Here is a 20987-nt window from a genome sequence, read left to right as displayed (position 1 = left end):
AACTGTCACAATGGATGACACTGAGAGACTTAATTGATATTGACTTTGTATCAAAGTTTGTATAAAAATGACTAATAAACCAGTAAAGAAATCTGTCTAACCCCAGTACATATACACATAAACAACTGGTAAATAACACTGTCAGTGCATGTTCCCCTGCTGATGCCATGTAAGTATGTGAAGTGGCTGCTTTAAGGTTATATACAACCAATGTAACCTGTGACCTTTTCCCAACTGCCTTCAACCACACTGAAAACTAAGCCCTGATATTTAGTGAGCACTTGTTCCAGTGGTGCTCTGACTTCAAGGAGAACCATTTCCTGAATACTTGTCACATGTGGCATTAAAGTCCTGGATAATGGTTCAACAGATGCTATAGACCAGTGGTTCTCAAACTTTTTCATATCAAGGACCCTAAACTGACACAAATCAGACCACTGCACCCTACTTTGAGAACCACAGCTACAGACTAATTAAATCTACAAATATCATGATGAGCACTGGTGGTTATATGAGTTGATCCCTGCTGGTGTACAATAGTATCATCATACCAAGCTTTTTGCATGAGTCCAGCCCCCACAGTGACTTCTCTTTGGGCTGCGATCACTCGACCTCATGTCACAGACTGTTTAATGGAGGCGGACATCGTGTTTTGCTAATACAGATCTGTGTCAGACTGTGGGCCAGAGCAGGGCTGTATTGATTCTGCTGGACTGAATGCAAATTAAAGTCACACAGACCTTTTCATTCCAATTGATTGGCTCTTAGAATGAATGGACTACTGTTTACTAGAAACTTTAGACATCAGGTCCCTGATGTTTCTACATGTCCGTGTCCATCTGTATGTTGGTATTCACTCCATGTGCATGTGTGTGTCCTTGTCTGTTGACATCAGGGAGGTAAATGTCCCCATTCTCCTTTGCAGTCTTCTAGGTCATGACTCAGACAATACACTTACTGTTGAAAATATCACCCAAACAGTTCTCATTCACTGAATATGTTAGTGTAGGGAGAAAGACTCCTCATTGTTGAGCAACACAGAAACCACATGAGAAAGCAGCTCTGGAGTTTTCTATGAATGAATGAATATAAACCGAGTAAGCAGACACAGGATCGTCACAGTTCTAGCTGACATATCTGACAAAATCACACTTAAATTTTTAGCAAGAAAGTTTAACGAGAAGACATGAAAACCATCTAAACATATCCACCAAGGGTAATGTCATGGGAGATTTAGTCTAATCTCATTTCCATCTAATCTTTAGTAAAAGACCTCATCACTAGGAATGCTGTAGTTTGCAGTTTTACAGGAATCATACTGGCTGATTAAACACAATTTCTGGTGAGGTAACATGGTTTGTAAATTTGTGTAACTTCACAGTTACATTAGATAAAATGTGAGAAAATGGGATAACAGTCAAACAGAAGGACATACTGGTTATACCCAGAAGATTTAAACTGGTCAGTCTGATTAGAGCATGAGTAACCTGAGCAACCAGTTAAAGGCAATTTTAAAATACATGACCCAGGCCAGTCACGTGAGGCTGTGTATGACCTTTAGCATTGCATGGGTGTAACATAGTGGGTTAAGTTTTCTGCTGAAAATGTAAGGTGAGAAGAATGACCTGCTCCTCTTATGAAAATATCAGTCATCTGAACTGTGGTAGGGTGGCAGGGGGTCATGTTTCATGGCAGCATCATATACATGCAAGTATGCACACACACACACACACACACACACACACATAGGTCACTGATTTTGTACTTTGGTGTTAACTAAAATCATTCCAAATACAGTATCTGAGACATTTTACCTATAAGGAAGTCAATGGGAGGCAAAGGGAGGCAAAGTAACAAGGTGAGGCTGTCAGTAAGTTGTTACTCCTCTGGTGTCAACAAAGAAGAAATTAGAGAGTGTATTCTATCTCACCACATTGGTATTTGTTTCAGAGCAAAATATCTAGAGGAGGAGTTAGACATGAAAACCTAATAAAAATTAACACAACCGTTATTCCAGAACCAAATAACAGGAAGATTAAATGTGGATTATTGAATATCAGATCACTCTCATCTAAATCTCTACTAGTCAATGATCTGATAACTGATCATCATGTAGATCTGCTCTGTCTGACGGAAACCTGGCTGCAGCAGGATGAATATGTTAGTCTTAATGAATCGACCCCCCCCCACTCATGTTAACGTTCATATCCCTCGAAGCACAGGCCAAGGAGGAGGGGTGGCAGCCATCTATCACTCCAATTTACTAATAAATCCTAAACCTAAGGTTAATCATAATTCATTTGAAAGCCTTATTCTTAGTCTGTCACACCCAAACTGGAAAACACAAAAACCAGTCCTACTAGTTACTGTATATCGTCCACCTGCCCCTTACTCTGAGTTCTTGAGACTTTTTATCTGAGTTAGTTCTCAGCACAGATAAAGTTATCATGGTGGGTGATTTTAACATTCATGTAGATGTTGGAAGTGACAGCCTGAGTATTGCATTTAATTCATTATTAGACTCAATTGACTTCTCTCAGCATGTTAATGAACCCACTCACTCTTTTAACCATGCCCTTGATCTGGTTCTGACTTATGGGATTGACATTGAATATCTAACAGTATATTCCCAAAACCTTCTTTAATCTGACAATTTTCCGCTAACATTTGAGTTTTCAGTCATGGACTTCACAGCATTTGGGAAAAAATCTATTACAGCAGGTGTCTTCCTGACAATACTGTTATCAAATTTAAAGAAAGGATCCCATCAGTACTTAGCCCACTGCCATGTATCAATGCTGTAGGGAACAGCTCTCTTAACTTCATGTAGCCTCACTGCGTGCAACTCTAGATACTGTGGCCCCTCTGAGGAAGAAGGTGGTGAGTCAGAGAAGGCTAGCTCCATGGTACAACTCAGAAACACGAGCTTTAAAGCAAAGTTCAAGGAAACTAGAAAGGAAGTGGCGTTCTACTAACCTGGAAGAATCTCTAAAGCCTTGAAAGACAGCCTATTGGCATAAAAAAAAGGCTCCGTAAAGCCAGAACATCCTATTATTCATCATTGATAGAAGAAAACAAGAATAATCCCAGGTTTCTGTTCAGCACTGTAGCCAGGCTGACAGACAGCTACAGCTCTGTTGATCCATCTATACCTTTAGCCCTCAGTTGTAATGACTTCATGAGCTTCTTTAATAATAAAATTGTCTCTGTTAGAGAAAAAATTCACCATCTCCTCCCCACAGCTGGCTCAGATGTACTGTCCAGTTCAGCAGCCTCAGAGTCGACTGTAACTGGTTTATATTTTGTTTCTCTCCTGTACATCTCCCTGAGCTCACTTAAACAGTTTCTTCATCTAAACCATCAACTTGTCTTCTTGACCCCGTTCCAACAAGGCTGTTCAAAGAAGTTTTTCCTTTAATCGACACCTCTATATTAAGTCTGATTAACTTATCTTTATCAACTGGTTATGTACCGCAGGCTTTTAAAGTTGCAGTAATTAAACCTCTACTTAAAAAGCCTACTCTTGATCCAGATGTTTTAGCCAATTATAGACCTATATCCAACCCCCCCTTTATTTCCAAAATCCTTGAGAAGGTTGTTGCAAACCAGTTATGTGATTATTTGCACAGGAATGGTTTGTTTGAAGACTTTCAGTCAGGTTTTAGAGTCCATCATAGCACAGAAACAGCTCTGGTTAAGGTTACCAATGATCTCCTCATAGCCTCAGACAATGGACTTGTCTCTGTACTTGTCCTACTAGATCTTAGTGCTGCATTTGACACCATCGATCATAAGATTTTATTACAGAGACTAGAACATATGGTCGGCATCAAAGGAACCGCACTAAGCTGGTTTAAGTCATATCTGTCAGATAGACTCCAGTTTGTTCATGTTAATAATGACTCTTCTATCAACACTAAAGTCAGTCATGGAGTTCCACAAGGTTCTGTGCTAGGACCAATACTTTTCACTCTATATATGCTTCCTCTAGGAAACATTATTAGGAGGCAAATTTCCAAATTTCTATTGTTACGCAGATGACACCCAGCTGTACTTATCCATGAAGCCAGGTGAGACTAACCAGGTAGCCAAGCTTCAGGTGTGTCTTAAGGACATAAAAACCTGGATGACCAGTAATTTCTTACTCTTAAATTCAGACAAAACTGTAAAAAGTTATTGTAATTCACCCAAAACACCTCAGAGATACACTATGTGATAATATACTGACTCTGGATGACATCACCTTGGCCTCCAGTGCTACAGTCAGAAACCTTGGTGTCATTTTTGACCAGGACTTGTCCTTTACTTCACATATAAAGCAAGTCTCTAGGACAGCCTTCTTCCACCTGCACAATAATGCAAAAATCAGACCCATTCTGTGTCTAAAGGATGCTGAAAAGCTAGTTCATGCATTTGTTACCTCAAGACTGGACTACTGTAACTCTTTATTGTCAGGATGTCCCAAAAATTCAGTAAAAAGCCTCCAATTGATCCAGAATGCTGCAGCACGAGTGGTGACAGGAACTAGGAAACAAGATCACATCTCTCCTGTGTTAGCTTCTCTGCATTGGCTCCCTGTAAAATCCAGGATAGAATTTAAAATCCTCCTCCTCACCTACAAAGCCATTCATGGTCAGGCACCATCGTACCTTGGAGAGCTCATAGTTCCCTATTTTCCCAATAGGACACTTAGCTCTCTAAATGCAGGTCAACTTGTGGTTCCCAGAGTTTGTAAGAGTAGAATGGGGGGCAGAGCCTTCAGCTATCAGGCTCCTCTCCTGTGGAACCAGCTCCCAGTGTGGGTTCGGGAGGCAGACCCCCTCTCTACCTTTAAGATCAGGCTTAAAACGGTCTTGTTTAGTAAAGCTTATAGTTAGGGCTGCCTCGGGTATGTCCTGACCCATCCCTTAGTTATGCTGCTATAGAGCTAGACTGCTGGGGGATTCCCATGATGCACTGGGCTCTAACTCTCTCTCTCTCTCTCAACTACTTTATGCCATTAACTTTGTTTTTTTTTTTTCTCTCCCGTAGTTTGTGCTTCTCCTCTCTCTCTCTCTCTGGAGCAGCAGGATCCAGATCCACCACTACTCATCATTACTATTAACCACTGTTACCTGTCATCATTATTGATAACACCATTACCTATACAGCTGTTACTGGTCTCTCTCTCTCTTTTCTCCTCTCTCCTCCCCCCACCCCCCCTTTTTCTCCTCCTAAACCCAACCGGTCGAGGCAGACGGCCGCCCACCCTGAGCCCGGTTCTGTTGGAGGTTTCTTCCTGTTAAAGGGAGTTTTTCCTCCCCCCTGTCGCCAAGCGCTTGCTCTTTGTGGGAACTGTTGGGTTTTTCTCTGTAACAAAGTAAGGTCTCAGCCTTACCCTGTAAAGTGCCTTGAGATAATGTATATTATGATATGGTGCTATACAAATAAAATTGAATTGAATTGAAAATTGAATCTGCTATACTTTTACTGACCAGAAGCTGCACTGGCCAAACATAACACTGAATTGAAAGCCACTTCATTTTTCAAGATTCCCTTACTGAGACTAAGTGGGATGGAGAGACTCTTGAGCGAGTGCTGCTGCCTACAGCTAACACTGAACACTACTGCTAGCATGTTTACTGCTGGCTGAGCACTACTTTTCAAGAGAGGTTTTAATGTCATAGTTTGTAAGGAGGTTTGTCTCGCATTGTTTTCACATTTAATAATATTAGCATTGTTTATAGAGAGAAGAAACTGCTTTGTCAAAACTAAACAGAGGCAAATGAGTAAAGAAAAAAGAGTTTTTCTCATTTTCCAAGTACAACTGTGTTGTTGACATGTAGACAAGCTAGTAAGGCTACCAAAAAGTAGCATATCATATTAACACTTTCAGTTGTCTTCATCAATCACATGTAACAGTACAGCACAGGTAGAGGAGAATCATACTGTTAAGCCAGCTGATTTAGGGGGTGACCTGATGGCCTAGTGGTTAGGGCGCATGCCCTGAGCAGTGAGTCCCAAGATCAGTTCCCGGCTAGCTGGACAGTTTGTTGCATATCATTCCCCTACTCTCTTTCCCCATTTTACTATAGCTGTCCAATAAAGCCATATAATGCCAGTGTCAGTGTCAGATATGCAGCAATATTTATCTAAAGTTAGCTAACATTAGCCACTATTAACTACTGCTCCTACCAGATCAAATAAGGTCGTAGCAGCAACTTATTATTTGTAAGGGGACAAAAGTGTTATGTCTCCTTTCAAGTTTTAACAGTCTTTTCTAAGAAAAAAAATAAATTACTTGCATATTTACACGTGTTAATGCTAAATGCTAGCACAGTCACAATTTAGCAAGTACCCATACACACACACACACACACACACACACACACACATCACTTCAGTTTGATTTCGGTCCTAGCCAAAACATACAATTAGATGTGTCCTTCCACTGCTCTGTCACCTCACAGGCCTTTTTAGTTTCATTAACCTTCTCCTGGATGTAATTTACTTAACATCTTGTCCAATCTCCTCACTAAAGAGCAGTTATCTGCCAACAGACTCATCCAATTAGGGTAACCAATAGATGAAGGCTGTGAGTGTGTTTGTATGTGTGATTTGACAAAGGTCAAACCTGGCCCCGTACAGGTAGGCTGCACAGTTCCCTCAACTCATCCAGTTTAAACACGAAACTATTCTTCAGTATCCACAGAGATCTCCCATCCCATCCGCTCCCATACAGACACCCCCACTCCTTTACGCTCGCTCTGTGGGTTGGTAATCCACTGGGCGGGGCAGGCGTTGACAACAAATGCTTTTAATCTGTGCTCGACCATATGGCTCACTGGCTGCAGGAGGGAGGGGGTTGTTAGGCAAAGCCATTTGTACTATCGCTTTATGTTGTGGGAGTAAATGTGCTGACAAGAGTGTGTACAGGAGGTGTATGAAATGATTTACTTAAGAGGGGAAAGGCAGGAGAGGGGTTATACTGTAACAGCCAAATGCTAGTAGAGCTGGAACACATCCTATCTAAAGCTAAAGCTAACAGCTAAATCCAAGCAAAACTAATTTGGGATTTAATATTTGTCACACACCATAAAGCACACGACTGCTAGATTTGTCTATCCATAAGAAACAGGCTATGGAAAAAAAAACATGAATTATAGAAGTTGGAGGTGAGGTTGCTATGGAAACACAGATTTAGAAAAGGTTAGTGCATAGATTTTTCTTCTGCTTCTTGCAGAAAATAGCTTCTTCTGTGTAAAACCTCCATAACCCTGACAGATCTGGTGTTATGAACTGGAAAGTGAGAGGGTCGTGTCAGATGTCTCTATTTTCCCAAATGCAGTACTGAAACGTTGAATTGAGAATTGAATTGATCCTGTCAAGGCTCCAGAGCTGGTAAAAAGTTTATTGAGACCCTATGTCAATTCATGTTATCTTGATTCTGCCCATGTTATGATCACATCACATTATGCAAATTAGGTAGCAGAAAGCTCATAGTACGTCCTGGGTCAAGGTCAAGGATACTCCTGTAGAACAACGCAAAACTCATGGTAAAGTCAGCCATAGGCTACTTTTCTGTAGCCTTGTAACTATAGGCTTACGTTGGTCACACTGCAAAAGGGTCATCAGAGCCAGTGGTGAAGCTTTCTAGCACATGATGATGGTCTTGCAGATGTGACTGTATGGACTCTACTTATATTTCCTTTGCAGTGGAAGGACTCACTGTAGCTTTCTGACTGCATTTCCTGGAGTAAAATGTGGTCAGACTGTACAGATATTCAGAGATCTGAACACATTTCAAAACTGACCACCTCCAGATGTTGTCTGCCCATCATATACCACTGCACTGTGTTCTGTAGGGTTTACACCTGCAGTAATGCGCCTTATTCCTTATCAAGATAAAGTATCCAGATACAAACTGCATGTTAACAATGGGTGGAAATGGACTTAAACATTATGTTGTCTTTGTTGATAAAGTGAGAGTTAGGGTCATTTCAGGTTTAGTTAAATGTCATTCTAGACAAGTCACAGGTCCTTTAGGGGAAGTCTGAGTCATAGGCAAATGACACAACCAAGTCCACTTAAAGTCTTAAGTTTTCCTTTTTGTGACCTTAGTCAGACTCCAGCATTTTAACATGTTTCCGGCCCCTGTGGTGTATTTTTTTGAGCCAGGATGCAGCCAGTAATACATACTACATGGATGTGTAGCATTCTACAGCCATCCGAAGTTACTACATTGGTATTATATTAACACATTTGTCAATTCTCTGATGCAGGGAAAGCACCAGAGACTTTGACCTTCAGTGCAAGAGCCAAACCACACAAGACTGCTGCTACACTATCTGGTTGCTACAGGATGGTACTATGGGCCAGATGTTGGAGAATTAAGCATCAGCTGTAGTCCTGCAGCCTCTGTAAAGCCTGTGTGCCCAATCACAGACCATTGCTGGGGACTCCCTGGTGAGGAACAGCAGCACTGCCACTACAGCTGCTCACCTCAGACACTGTCTGGGTTTCCAGCTGACCTCCACCAACCCTACACACATAATAGATACATCTAAAGTTTTTCTCAGCCTCAGTCACTTCTTTTAGTTATGTTGTAATTCATCTTACATTTCGCTTCAATTGTTATTTTTTCTCCTGACCATTAAACGTTCATCATATCATACAAATGACAGAAGACAGAGACACCAATGGAAGAGGATAAATATAACAATAACTTTAATAACTTTTGGCATGTGAAAGACTTTTTTTGTTCAAATTTTTTTTAGTTTGTTGTTGTGAAACTCATTTCTGCCACAAGAGGCTGAAGTGCACTATTACTCCTGTATAAATAGGACTAAAACCATTTATGTTTTCTTTGTGAAGAGATTTTTTAATTTCATCATGCACTCTAAACAGTGTTTTTTTTCCCAAGTTTTTTTCTTTATTTTTATGTTATATTGAGTAGAAAAGCTTTAATTTTGCCCCCTAGGGGCTCCTTGAATGGAAGCTTACTGTTTAGGTGAAATATACTGCTTTAATGGCATTACTCCTGTAGACCTTTCCTTCATTCAGCCTAAAGTTACAAAAAAATTTACCTTACACAATAAACCCAAAGTTCCTGCATTTTGTACTCAGTGATGCAATTAAATAACTTGACACATGCAATTGTCACAAACAAGGGTGTTGGGATAAAGCAGTGCAGAAAACTATATGAAGTTATGTGTTGGGTTTTTATTGTTCAAGTGTACTGTTGTCAGATGTCTTTAAGAGATTCCTTCTGCTTCCCACTGCTGGTGCCTGGACTGGATCCAGTCAGGCAAATTAATCACAACGAGCCTCTACTCCAGCTGTGTTTAATTGAACCTTAGCATGGCCTCGCAACAACACACAGAGAAGAAACTGGTGTGTGGAGGGATGACGAACTTGTCTAAAATAGCAGGTTCAACACCCATAGAGCTGTGTGAGCGATGAGAGGAAGCAGACAGAATATCTGGACAGAGGGATGATGTAGGTGGAGATGTTGTTGTTCAAGCTAATACATACACAGTCTCCAGGTAGTAACAATAACATCACACCTCTGGGCACCACCTCGCTCTGCGTGGACCTCAGACTCAGTTCTTCTCAGTCTTGACATTAAATTCAAATTATTGCCTCTCACTCCACCGTTGTGTTGTTTCTACTTTCATTGGGATCACTGCCTCACTCCTCTCATTCTTTGATATAAAATTCCATAACCCTTGCCTTTTTCTAATTCATATAATTAGCCTCACTAATCAATATAGACAATGAGTCAAATGACAATGTGTAACGAGAAAGTGTCACGTGTAGAGACAAAGCCACACCCCCCTCAGCTCTGCAGAGTTGTTTTTTAGTGTCTTGTTTTAGTTTTACCACCTGTGATGTTACTTTTTTGGTTCATTCTCACAGCTCTCATCAGTCTTGTCTCCAGCAGCAGCTGTTTTCAGTAAAAAAGCTCTGATAAACCGACTGTACACTACCTGCTCACCACTAAATGAAGGACAGACACATTCAGCAAGTAGCCGGTGAAGACTGGAACATTTAGCAGTCAAAGATAGATAATTATTCTCTCAGAAGTAGGTGGAGACCAAACCAGAGCTAAAAGGAGAGTTAGGTGGATAGAAACGACTTTAAACACAAGCTAATGTTGCTCAATCTGTAGGTTTGCTGACATGCTCAGCTTATAAACTTAAAGGGTAAGAGATATTTTTGAACTTATCCAGTTATCTGCTCTGGAGACAAAACAACATTTTTTGTAAGGTTTCTGGTGCATATGAGAAAAAACCTAGGCATCTGAAATATTTGCATATGAACAAGAAACAACTTTTGGAGTAGGAAAGCTGAGAAAGGTCCCTTAAAAAAAAAAGATATCAGGAGAAAACAAGTTTTTGTTGTCCCGCAATAACATGAGAAAACTTTAACCTTAGCTATCTAGGCTAAGCATTACTTTCAGTCTCATCGTGTTAGCTTGCTCTAACTAGAAGCTGATGGTTTGGTTAACTTACATTTATCGACATGTTATTGACATTTTGTTGCACTATTTCAGATTGACATAAATGCTTTGTTCTGACAGTATTTCATGAGATGTACCAGAAGAACTGCAAGATACTGTCTGGTATGAACTGCAGACTTATATATCTAATATCAGGCTAATTTTCATTTGTTGTCTCTGGTCAGATGTTAAAAAGCAACCTAAATAATATACACAAGATAGTTCAGACATCCAAAAATCAATGTGGCATCATAACACATAGTAGTGAGCAATACTCCATACCAAGAGGACTGATCAACACAGACAAGACTAGTTACCAGATTTTTCTCTCTCATGAACACAACAAACCCTCTTTTAGAACAGACCAGAAACTTGTAGAGAAAATGTTTTTTCTAATGTCCCTTGAGGTGCTCCATGCTTAGTCATTCACTCATTCCAAACACCTCCACTGTGCTGGGATGAGGCATGAATCTCAATAACAGATATTTCAAAACCTGGACAAATAAAACCAAAACCCTCCACTATCTGGCTGGTAGCTGATAAAATATGTTTTTGCATTGGCTATCTGAGCTGCTGTACTATAGCCAGAGGTGGCTCTGATGCCAAACCCCAAAGGCCAAATTCCACAAAAGTGAGTGTAGTCCATTCAGACCTAAAGTAGCTAAATCTTGACTGATGTGGAAAGATGTGGCGGCAGATAATTTTTTTCCAGAAGGAGTTCTCTCTGAGGCTAAGCATCTTTGGGTGATCTTTTCCCCTTGCATAACTAAGGCATCTCTTATACAGCACTGCACTTCCAACTCTGGACCACATTAGTGTGACTATAGTGTCTGACACACACCCCCCTGATGGCGAGTGTCGACAAATCATCAGATTCAACAAGCTTTTCACCATGTATCTGTCAAGATCTGTCAAGCCTCAGATAACTAACAATGATACCCTCCATCCTGATATTTATTTACAAATTACAACAAAGACGTGTCATTTAGAAGACAGCTGCAGCAATGTGACCATCATGCAATGCTACACCTTAAAGAATAACACAGCAGCCAACTTCCCTCTCTACACCTATGACTAATACGGCCATAACACGGTGCGATTAACCACCCGCTCTCTGCACTTTCAGGGTAGACCCTGCTGTTACTCTCTATAGTGGATTCTCCCTCTCTTGGTTGCCATGGCGATAGGGTTGGTATCTCTCCTGAGCTGCAGTGTCCCATAGTGCCACAGCAAGATTATAAATGCTCTAATCCAGGATTTTGCCAATCCCAGTTCAGCATCAAAAAGTGGTGCATGCTCAACATGCGTGTACCATCAGTGGGGTGTGTGCGTAGGGTGTGTGTGTGTGTGTGTGTGGCTTAAGTGAAGGTTTTGAGGTGGGGGGCATCATAGAGCCAGAGTGAGGATGTTCACAAATGTTTGTTTCCTGCTGCAAACCAAGAATAAATCTCTGACAGTCAAAGTTTGGGGCAAGCAAACATTTTCAGTTTTTTAGTTTATCTACTTGGAAGTGGCAATTGTACAAATAAGATTTTTTTTTTTAATGAAGGATAATATTTCAGGATGAACGCAGTTAGTTGACTGAAATACAGTAACAGCCTGTGAACATAGACACAGAGTGTACAAACATTCAGACTAATAATCCTGCAGATCAGAACATAGATCCATAGAGGGGAGGTAGGGGGGTTGGGGGTGGAGGCAGAGATTATCATCTCTGCCACAAACATTTCCCCCTAAATTGCATCAGCTGAGCATCCAGCTGTGGCCTTAGATTAGATGTAAAAACAAACAGGAGAGTGGCTTTGCCAGCAGGACAGATAAATAATGTAACGGTCTGAGGCTTGCACCAAGAAAAAAGAAAAGCATGCTTTTTGCCAAAATTCTTATACCCAGTGTCAGTGTCAGTCCATAAGAGGCCCATGGAGAGTGCAATGGTGAGACACAGCAATGTGTTATACACTGACTTTCCACCAGAATTTGTAGCCAAAGTTCAACTCATTTGAGCTTTGAAACCAAACAGACCTGCACTCTGACACTCAGGAGGAGGAAGCTATGGCTGTTTCACTGTTGAAAATAATGGAGGAAAAATCAATTCTTTGTGTCTCTGTATTGCCGGAGCTACTGTATCTAACATTAAGGCCTCAGTATGCTGCAGATGAACTAGGTTGTTTTACTTTGTAATGTGTTGATGAACTTTACTGGAAGAAACTAAGAACTTCTCCCTCACATGATCATTACAAAATGAACAGCTCTAAATAGATGAATACATTTTTCTATTCATGTGTGAATGGCATTTGAAACATACATTTCAATATACGCATAATGAGCCACTTTCATGGAAATGAATTGGTCTCCATTCTGGAACACAGTATCCAGTTTTTGTCAATACATCCATGGTGTCAACCAAAGGCAAAATAGTTCCATATGGTTGCACTTATTCTGGCTGTAACTCTCTGCCTATCAAATCGCTCTCCAAGAATTCTGTAGGTAGTTCTGAAGGTACTCACTGCTGAACACAAACAAAAGTGATGAAAGTAGTAGTTGTGTGAAGCCTGAAAAAAGAGAATATGATTGCTACTGCTTTGCAGGTTTGGTAATGCTTTACTATAAATAATGTGAAATGCACTTATCCTGCATTCTACATGCATATAAAAAGTTTGCAGCCTTGTTTGGATGTAAATAAATGTACATTTACGCATATATGGACCTTTTCTAGTCTTAGAGACCACTCAAAGTACATGCCACATTCAATACAGCCATCAGGGGAAATATGGGGTTTAGTACCAATGACCTTCTGATCAGTGGACGACCTGCTTTACCTACTGAGCCACTCTATATCAGACAAACCTCCCTGATCTAAGGAATAAACTGCGAGTTATGTATCCATCCCATCATCATAATTTTCAGTCGACAATCAATCTGCAGTGGTCTATTGCGTAAATGACATTAGAGATGTGGCTTTTGATTCAGACGCCTGGAAAGAGGCTTCTCTGAACATTTTCAATAAAGTCAGCCACAATTTTAGACTGCAACTGTGGGTTATAAGTTCCACATGCTCACTGACCTGTAGAATCAACAGTAAGTAGGAAAAGTTTGTCTTGGCTTCCTTGATGCTGTTGAAAATGTTTTGATGTTTATTGTTGTTCAATGGTTTCCACTTTCAGAAGCTCCAGTTCCTCAGACACACAGTGAAGACCCATCCAGCTCTGCAGGCTATGGGAAATGATTAATTACAGTAATTACAGCTGCCCACGTACTAAAAGGAGAAACAAGGTGTGTACAGACAATGTGCCCCCTTGGACAATCCAAGGTGTTCTGATGAGTCACACACACAGGCTCAGTCACACATACAGTATGATGTTACACCTGGTTAACAAGTTATTTGTCCACTTCTGCATCTTCAGCTTTTAAGTGACTCTGTATTTTGTGTAAAAACTGTTATGATTCACTGTTATATTGTCATTTGGATCACAAACTGTATATCTAGCTTAGAAGTAGCTCTATATTGTTCAAGCTGAGGTCCATTTACTCAGAACCTAACAACTAATACTTTGAAAAGGTTAAGGTCAAACACAAATGGCCATCAAAACAACCATGATGAAAATGGCAAATGGATTATTACTGTATCGGGGTCCTACAGCAGATTAGTATTAGACCATCAATCTCCTGTTATATTTTACGAGCGAGACAGAAACAAAAAGAAAGAGCCAGAGAACAGAAAGACCGGGGCAGGGAAGATCAAAAAGGTAATTATGTAATCAATCAATTAATTTCAATTGGGCAATTCTGGCAGGAGCTTTGTGACAACTCTCTCTGGGTCAGGGGCATCCAGTAATTAAGTATGAATGTGAAAGCCAAACAAGTTTGTGAGGTAAGGTTTCAGTTGAACAGTTGGCACTGTTGTCAAGGCAACTACCTCTCGGTGAGAAGTTACATCTCAGTCTGACTCTTCAAATACAAACATTTCTGGACTGCAGACTGCAGAATACTTCACTGCTTCATTCTGCATGAACACAAACTATGCGTTATTTGTTGAATAGGATTTGTACAGTAACAGCATACCCCCTGACCAGGATACACAGAGGATATCTAACAATAGATTTTATGAATTACGTGCACATCTGTATCATCCACTTTTTTTTCTTTAAAGGTTCTATATGTAACATTCAGAAAAACTTTATGTTATTAATGACACCGGTAGCAACATCCTGTTGCTTGTGCATTGGCAAAAACAATGACTTGATGGCCAGAGTGAGAAAGAAATTCAGGCATTTATGGCACTTGAATAGTAACAATTTAAGGATTCCCAGGAGAAGGAGCAAAACTTCCACTGCTGCCACATCACGTGTTTTGAATGGGAATAAATGGGACTGCACACAAGAGACCAGCAATGACGAAATAGCGAGTGTATGGAAGGAACACGTAATTGCGATGGCATAATATCCCAGACTTATCTGCTGGGAAACACACAGCACAGTGTCATGTACACTCTGAATGACAGGCACAGAGAGACTAACGGACAGTAAAAACTTCCACCTGCCCACCAACACAGTGGTGTACTGGGATTTGTCCCCGCATCCCGATGGCCAGTCTGACTATTAAGTATATTCTAGACTATATTTGACTCTTCAGCATTGGCACAGAACTACAACAAAGTGTAGAGATACATCTGGATATGCAAGACTGTAGTTTGTTCAACATTATATTTTGCTGAAATAGAATTTTAAAACCATAATATTGTTATCAGCTGATGTTGAATCTAGTTTTCCATCGACGTCAGTCACTTTCCCTTTTGGACAGACAGGCTTCACTCAAAGAGTTTCTGTTGGAGCCTGTGTTGTGCTATTTCTATGCTAATGTTAGCTAGTGTTACACACTGCTGTGACATGACATGCCAAAACACAGCATAAGAGTGGCACTAACTTGCTAACATTAGCTAATGTTAGCCACTATAGATTACTGGTCATAGCGGACCAAAGCAAGTAGCAGCAAAACCCCTGAGTGATTGAACTGAGCAACAATGTGATTTGTTGCAGGAAGAATGCTTTATTTCAAAATTACATTGTGCTGCTTTAATTTATAATAAATATACCCAAACAACACTTCATTATTTTATTTTACAGGCTGTTTTGAGGCTGCTGTCACCATGAAAACTCAACAAAATCTGAACAAGACAGAGAGACTGGGACATTTTCTTTTGGTCGATTTGAGGACAGATAAAAGGTGAATGCGCATTTCACAGCTGAGCAGCATCCTGCTCAACTGCACATGTTGACAGCAGAGAGAGAAAGAGAGAGAGAGCGAGAGGGGGAGGAAAGGCATATCCAAGGAGGGATTGTGACAGGGAACATGTTTGAGAGAAGTAGATAACAATTCAGGAGAATCAAATAAGGTGAAGGGTTGCCTACTTGCAGCCTTTCTGGGTGTATTGTACCTGCAAGGGAGATGGGTGCACTTCTCAGGATTGCACTGCAGTGCTTATGTGCATACAAGGGAAGACAAAGCAGATAGAGAGACAGAGAATAAACCACCTCACATAAGGATAGTCTAATAATAGATTACATAGATTACAAGAGAGAGAGGGAAATCAGACTAAAAGGCTTTTAATTCCTCATGTGAAAAGGTGGTTTTATATCTCTGCATCGACACAACATTTTAGTTGTCTGCTACGGTGTGGAGTCTCAACTGTTTCGTGCTGTCCTGTGCTCGTATGAACTGGCCTCTGGACCAAAGCACACAAGCGGAGACCAGAAGCCGTTCAGTGAATCTTTTTCTCCAGAAAAAAAATGACAGCAGGGATCTTTACATCTTTTGAGTACTAGAGTGGTAAGAGTCTACATGAGGTCATACAACATACAACTGCGTAGCAAACAAGCCTCTGAGGATTATGCACTCATGTTAGCTAAATGAAACAACCAAGCTAATAAAGGGGAAACCTGTATCGTTACATTGTAGGGTCATTTCTCTAACGTTGTCATTAATAGTTAAAAATTAAATGTCTGTTTGAAATAATTGTAACAGCACATTAGCCTGTCTTCAGGTAAACTGGAACAACTACAGCATTAGCTTGTTAACGAACCAGCAGGCTAATTTAGGCAGCTAAGTTCTTTAACCAATTATCTGGAACACATAGCACCAAACATGTTAGCAATAAATGACATACTAATCCAACAAAAAATGGGCTCTGTTTCTCTGTGAAGACCTTTGATGTGGCAACCTAAAGATATGTTGTTAAGCTCTTGAGAAGCATGTGTTTTCCAACTCACTGTACTACATCTTTAACAAATCTAAATGTGTACAGTTCACTTTTTTTTTTTATATCAGACATCATTTGTAAAAAGAAGCAAACCCTTGTGAACTTTTCATGCTCCATGTTTAACAACAGTGGTATCTTCTTATAGTTTTATCACAACACAGCTTTAAATTGATTATATCTATACACTTCAGTGATGTCTATAGAAAGAAATGAAATAAAACTGTGGTTTTTTCACTTCTATTTGAGGAGTTTTGTGAAAGATTTCTTTGATTATCAATGAGAACCTATACTTCAACAGTCAATAAAGATGGGCTAATATGCTAGAAGCACCAGGAATAGAATATTTTCTTCCATCCAGTGTGGTGTCTGTTAGATGCTGTGGCATCAACTGCAGACATTTGATGGAAAACCTCTTCTGACTCCACATGGAGACCTGCCCGGAGAAGGACCTTTGAACATAGACCCAATTCAAAATGCAATCAACCCAAATACAGAGACAACACCAACACTGGCAGCAGCATGATTAAGCACAACCAATAAATGATGATGGCTGAAAAGAGCAAATACATGTCATTTTTCCCACACAGTTCACACTCCTTGTGACACAATCTACATCAGTGTATAGAGTACTGCAGGGATTTCACAGTAATTAGATTAGGACTTTGAGTGGGAAATGATGTGTGTTTAGTTAACAGGGAAATATTAAATGGCGTCTACTAATGTGACATAGTAAAAAATACTTAAGTCAAAGTAGATAGTACTATGTCCTACAGTAGTGAATTCATGTAGAGCCCAGAGGTGAAGTTGAAAGGATACATTTCATATTTACATATGACAGGCCAAACACATTAACCATTATTATTCTCCATACTTTTTAAAGGTTGAATGCAATTGCTATGACATCAGAGATTAGGTGTGACCAAGGGTGTAACATGCTTAAACATTTAAATCCTCACAAAATATAACAGACTATTCTGCACTTTTCTGTGTCACTGCTGAATTAGTCTTTAATGTGCCTGGAGACTTATGAAACCTCCGCAACATCTGCTACATCTTGTTGACTGCCAGTGCAGCACATACACCAACAAGTGTTTCATCAAGATATATTGAGATGTGCGGCTAGGAGCATGCGCCAAATCAATCCTCTTCCATAGGACAGGATTTTACATTGAGAGACAGATGGATTCATGCACAAACATAAATGTAATTTCCAGTAACTAACTCCCTCCGTGGATACCTATTAAATCACTGGTGTTTAATGGCACCACCACCGCTACAGTAATTGGGCCTTACTGAGTGACTGGTAAAGTGGTAAAATGTGCACGCACATGCTCAGATGTGTGCATGAGAGAGAATGTTACTAATTTCCCTGTTGTGTTCTGTCCAGTGCTGTCATGATTCCTCCAAGGAACAAGTAAATGGCCCATTTATGCATTTAACCTGACCTGACAAGTTTTATTTATTCATGTCAGTATATTTCCACACTTCCGTGCTTTTCAAAGCGCACTTTTCAAAGCGCACTTTTCAAAGCGTTTCCTCATTCAGAGAGTTCTCCCCACTACCCTCAAAATATGGCCCTACATCGTACTGATTTACAAAGGTTACTGTCTGAAACAGACATTTATTGGCAAAAAGGATTATTTCTGAAAAACACTACAGCTGTGCTGTTTTGTGTGAAGATGTTGTTAAGATGTTGTTCAGTGTTAAGGGTGGGTTCGGGTTGAGAATGAATAAAAAGACAGGGTGCTCATACAGAAATGTATACTTATATCAAAGCAAGATTGCCAAATATATCTAAACTATTAGGGGATAAATTATTATCACATATATACATATTCTTGATATATGAAGATATAGGTTTACATCATATATTAAATATACATTTTACTGTAGGTATTTCATATATGTTTAAAATATAAGTATACATATACAAATATTGTGTAATAGACCTATATTTCAACATATGAAATTGTTCTAATTTGTAATGCCATAACTTTTACATATATGTTTTTATTTTATATATATAACATATATATCTCATATATGGAAATTTAATATATGCACATATATTACATTTGTAAATGGGTAGACATCAAAAACATTAAGGAGGGTAAAATTACTTTCACAATTATCTGTACAGGAATTTTTCTTTTGAACACCGGTACTGTTCCAATCTCTTCTATTTTGCATCTATTTTGTCATTTTTTTCAACCAGTTTTACAAGGAAATAAATGAAACCCAACACTTCCTGCAAGTGTAAAACAAAGGAGAAACAGGAGGGATTATGCTCTTTGACCTGCTGACAGGCTTTTAATGCGTAGTAGTATATGTTTGAGAAATGTTGGTTACAATTCATTAAAATCAGCTTAACAGCAATCAAAAAAAAAAACAGGGAAGCTTCTACAGGGGTACTGAGAAATAATATAAACCTGACCTAAATAAATTTCTATTGAGGCTAGCTTCCAGAAAAATTGTAGCACCATACATCACTATAGAGCAGCAGCAAAGGGAAAATCCTCAACTATTTCAGATGAAGTTAAGATGGAAACTGTGCATTCATGCTGAGTTATTTTACAGGAAATCTGTTTCAGCATTTCATAACAACATGCTCTACACTGTCCAAGCCAAGCCCTCTGATAACCCCTTAACCATTTACACAGGGTTAATTGTTTCCCATCTGGAGCTGACCGATGGTGATAAAACTGTGATTGGACAGCAGGAATCGTGTCACTGTGATGTAAATGTCTGACCTCGGGCGTTTGCTGGACAATCCACCAAATTGTATCTATTAATCACTTTTAGGTGTGTGTGTGTGTGTGTGTGTGTGTGTGTGTGTGTGTTGCAACAGGCAGAGAGAGATGGCACGCCAATAATCCCATGTGATAATCTGCCTTGCAGTTGAGTCAATAATAACAGCAGAGAGGGGTGGAAACACTTAACCGACACAGCAGCTCTTCATCTACACTGGTACAAGGGTCATGACTAGGCTTCAGCTTTGAGAGATGTTATTTTGATGCCAAGTGATGGTCTGTATAAGAACATTACCCTCACTCAGGCGAAAAGAGAAACTGTAAAACACCAGCTCAACACATAAAACGCAACATAGCAGATCTGAGATTGAATAATGTTGCCGGTTATAGTTATGTCATTCTCTATTTCCCTTTCATACACTGCACCATGAATCAAGCTGACAGAATGGTGTCTCCTTAAAATGAATGTCTGTTATTTTCCTTTAAATATCACAGGTTGCCATGTGACAGAGTAATCCATTCACTCAATACACATATTTTACTGCCCCATCAGATTTTCTTATGTCATCCTCCATTCCTTTACAAAGTGCTTTCATGTACTGAATCAAGCTGAATCATTACTTTTCTCTACACCATGGGCTATGGAACTTTTGGATTCTTGGTGGGACATCTATGACATAGCTGTTCTAAATGAATATGCCAGAATTAAACTGTAGGTGCGGGGGGAAACCACCTTTCACTTTTCACACCTTTCTTAGCCAGTGTGTTATCCACTACAGTCATGGAGCATACTACTTCTCTGGTGTTGTGCCTTAATTAGATATCAGAAGTTGGATTTCAACACGGTCATCCATTCACTTAATACAAATTTTACTACTCAAATCAGAGTTTATGTCATCCTCTATTTCAATTCCCATCCATGCAGTGATCCGAGCTAATACCTCCTAATGGTTAATTACAAAGTATATCTGGCTATTTTTCTTTAAATATCACAAATTGGAATTTGACAGGTCATTCATTTGCTCCATACAAATTTACTTCCCCAACCAGACTTTCCTATCCTGCATTCTGCATTTCCTTTTCATAAAAAACTAGCTAATTTATTAGTAAATCTATTGTTATTGATTTAAATATCACAAGTGTGCCCATTCACTCCGTACATATATTACTGTCATCAAGATAACTTTCCTAATAGTGCAATAAAATTTCTGTACCCAGTTTCTGTTTGCATGTCATGTGCAGCCAGAAAAGCAGGGACTACAGTAACCCTGAACAGAATCATGTGCACTAACCTACTCCTTAAAATGGTTTGTTGGAAAAAACTCTCATAATAAAATTACAGACCATGAAGAAAGCGTATCTCAGGAGTACACCTTACTAATGAAAGCTAGAGCTTTTGTGTTTGATGAGAGAATACTGACACAGACACTATCCATGAGCAAACAGAGTGAACATCCACTGCACAGCCTAGCAGTGCACCAGAGACCACTCTGCATAGGTA

General features: G+C 39.7%; 1 protein-coding gene across 1 annotated transcript in view; it reads right to left on the bottom strand.

Moving 5' to 3' along the window:
- Positions 1-20987, bottom strand: part of ank2b (ankyrin 2b, neuronal) — a 204049-nt gene that overhangs the window by 89088 nt on the left and 93974 nt on the right. The window lies entirely within an intron of this gene.

Source organism: Trachinotus anak, unplaced genomic scaffold, assembly GCF_046630095.1.
Source record: "Trachinotus anak isolate AG129_WGS33_773 ecotype Australia unplaced genomic scaffold, CSIRO_AGI_Tana_v1 ptg000005l, whole genome shotgun sequence".
NCBI classification, from domain to species: domain Eukaryota; kingdom Metazoa; phylum Chordata; class Actinopteri; order Carangiformes; family Carangidae; genus Trachinotus; species Trachinotus anak.
The sequence above is the reverse complement of the archived record's forward strand: the minus strand, read 5'-3'. Positions and strand labels throughout refer to the sequence as shown.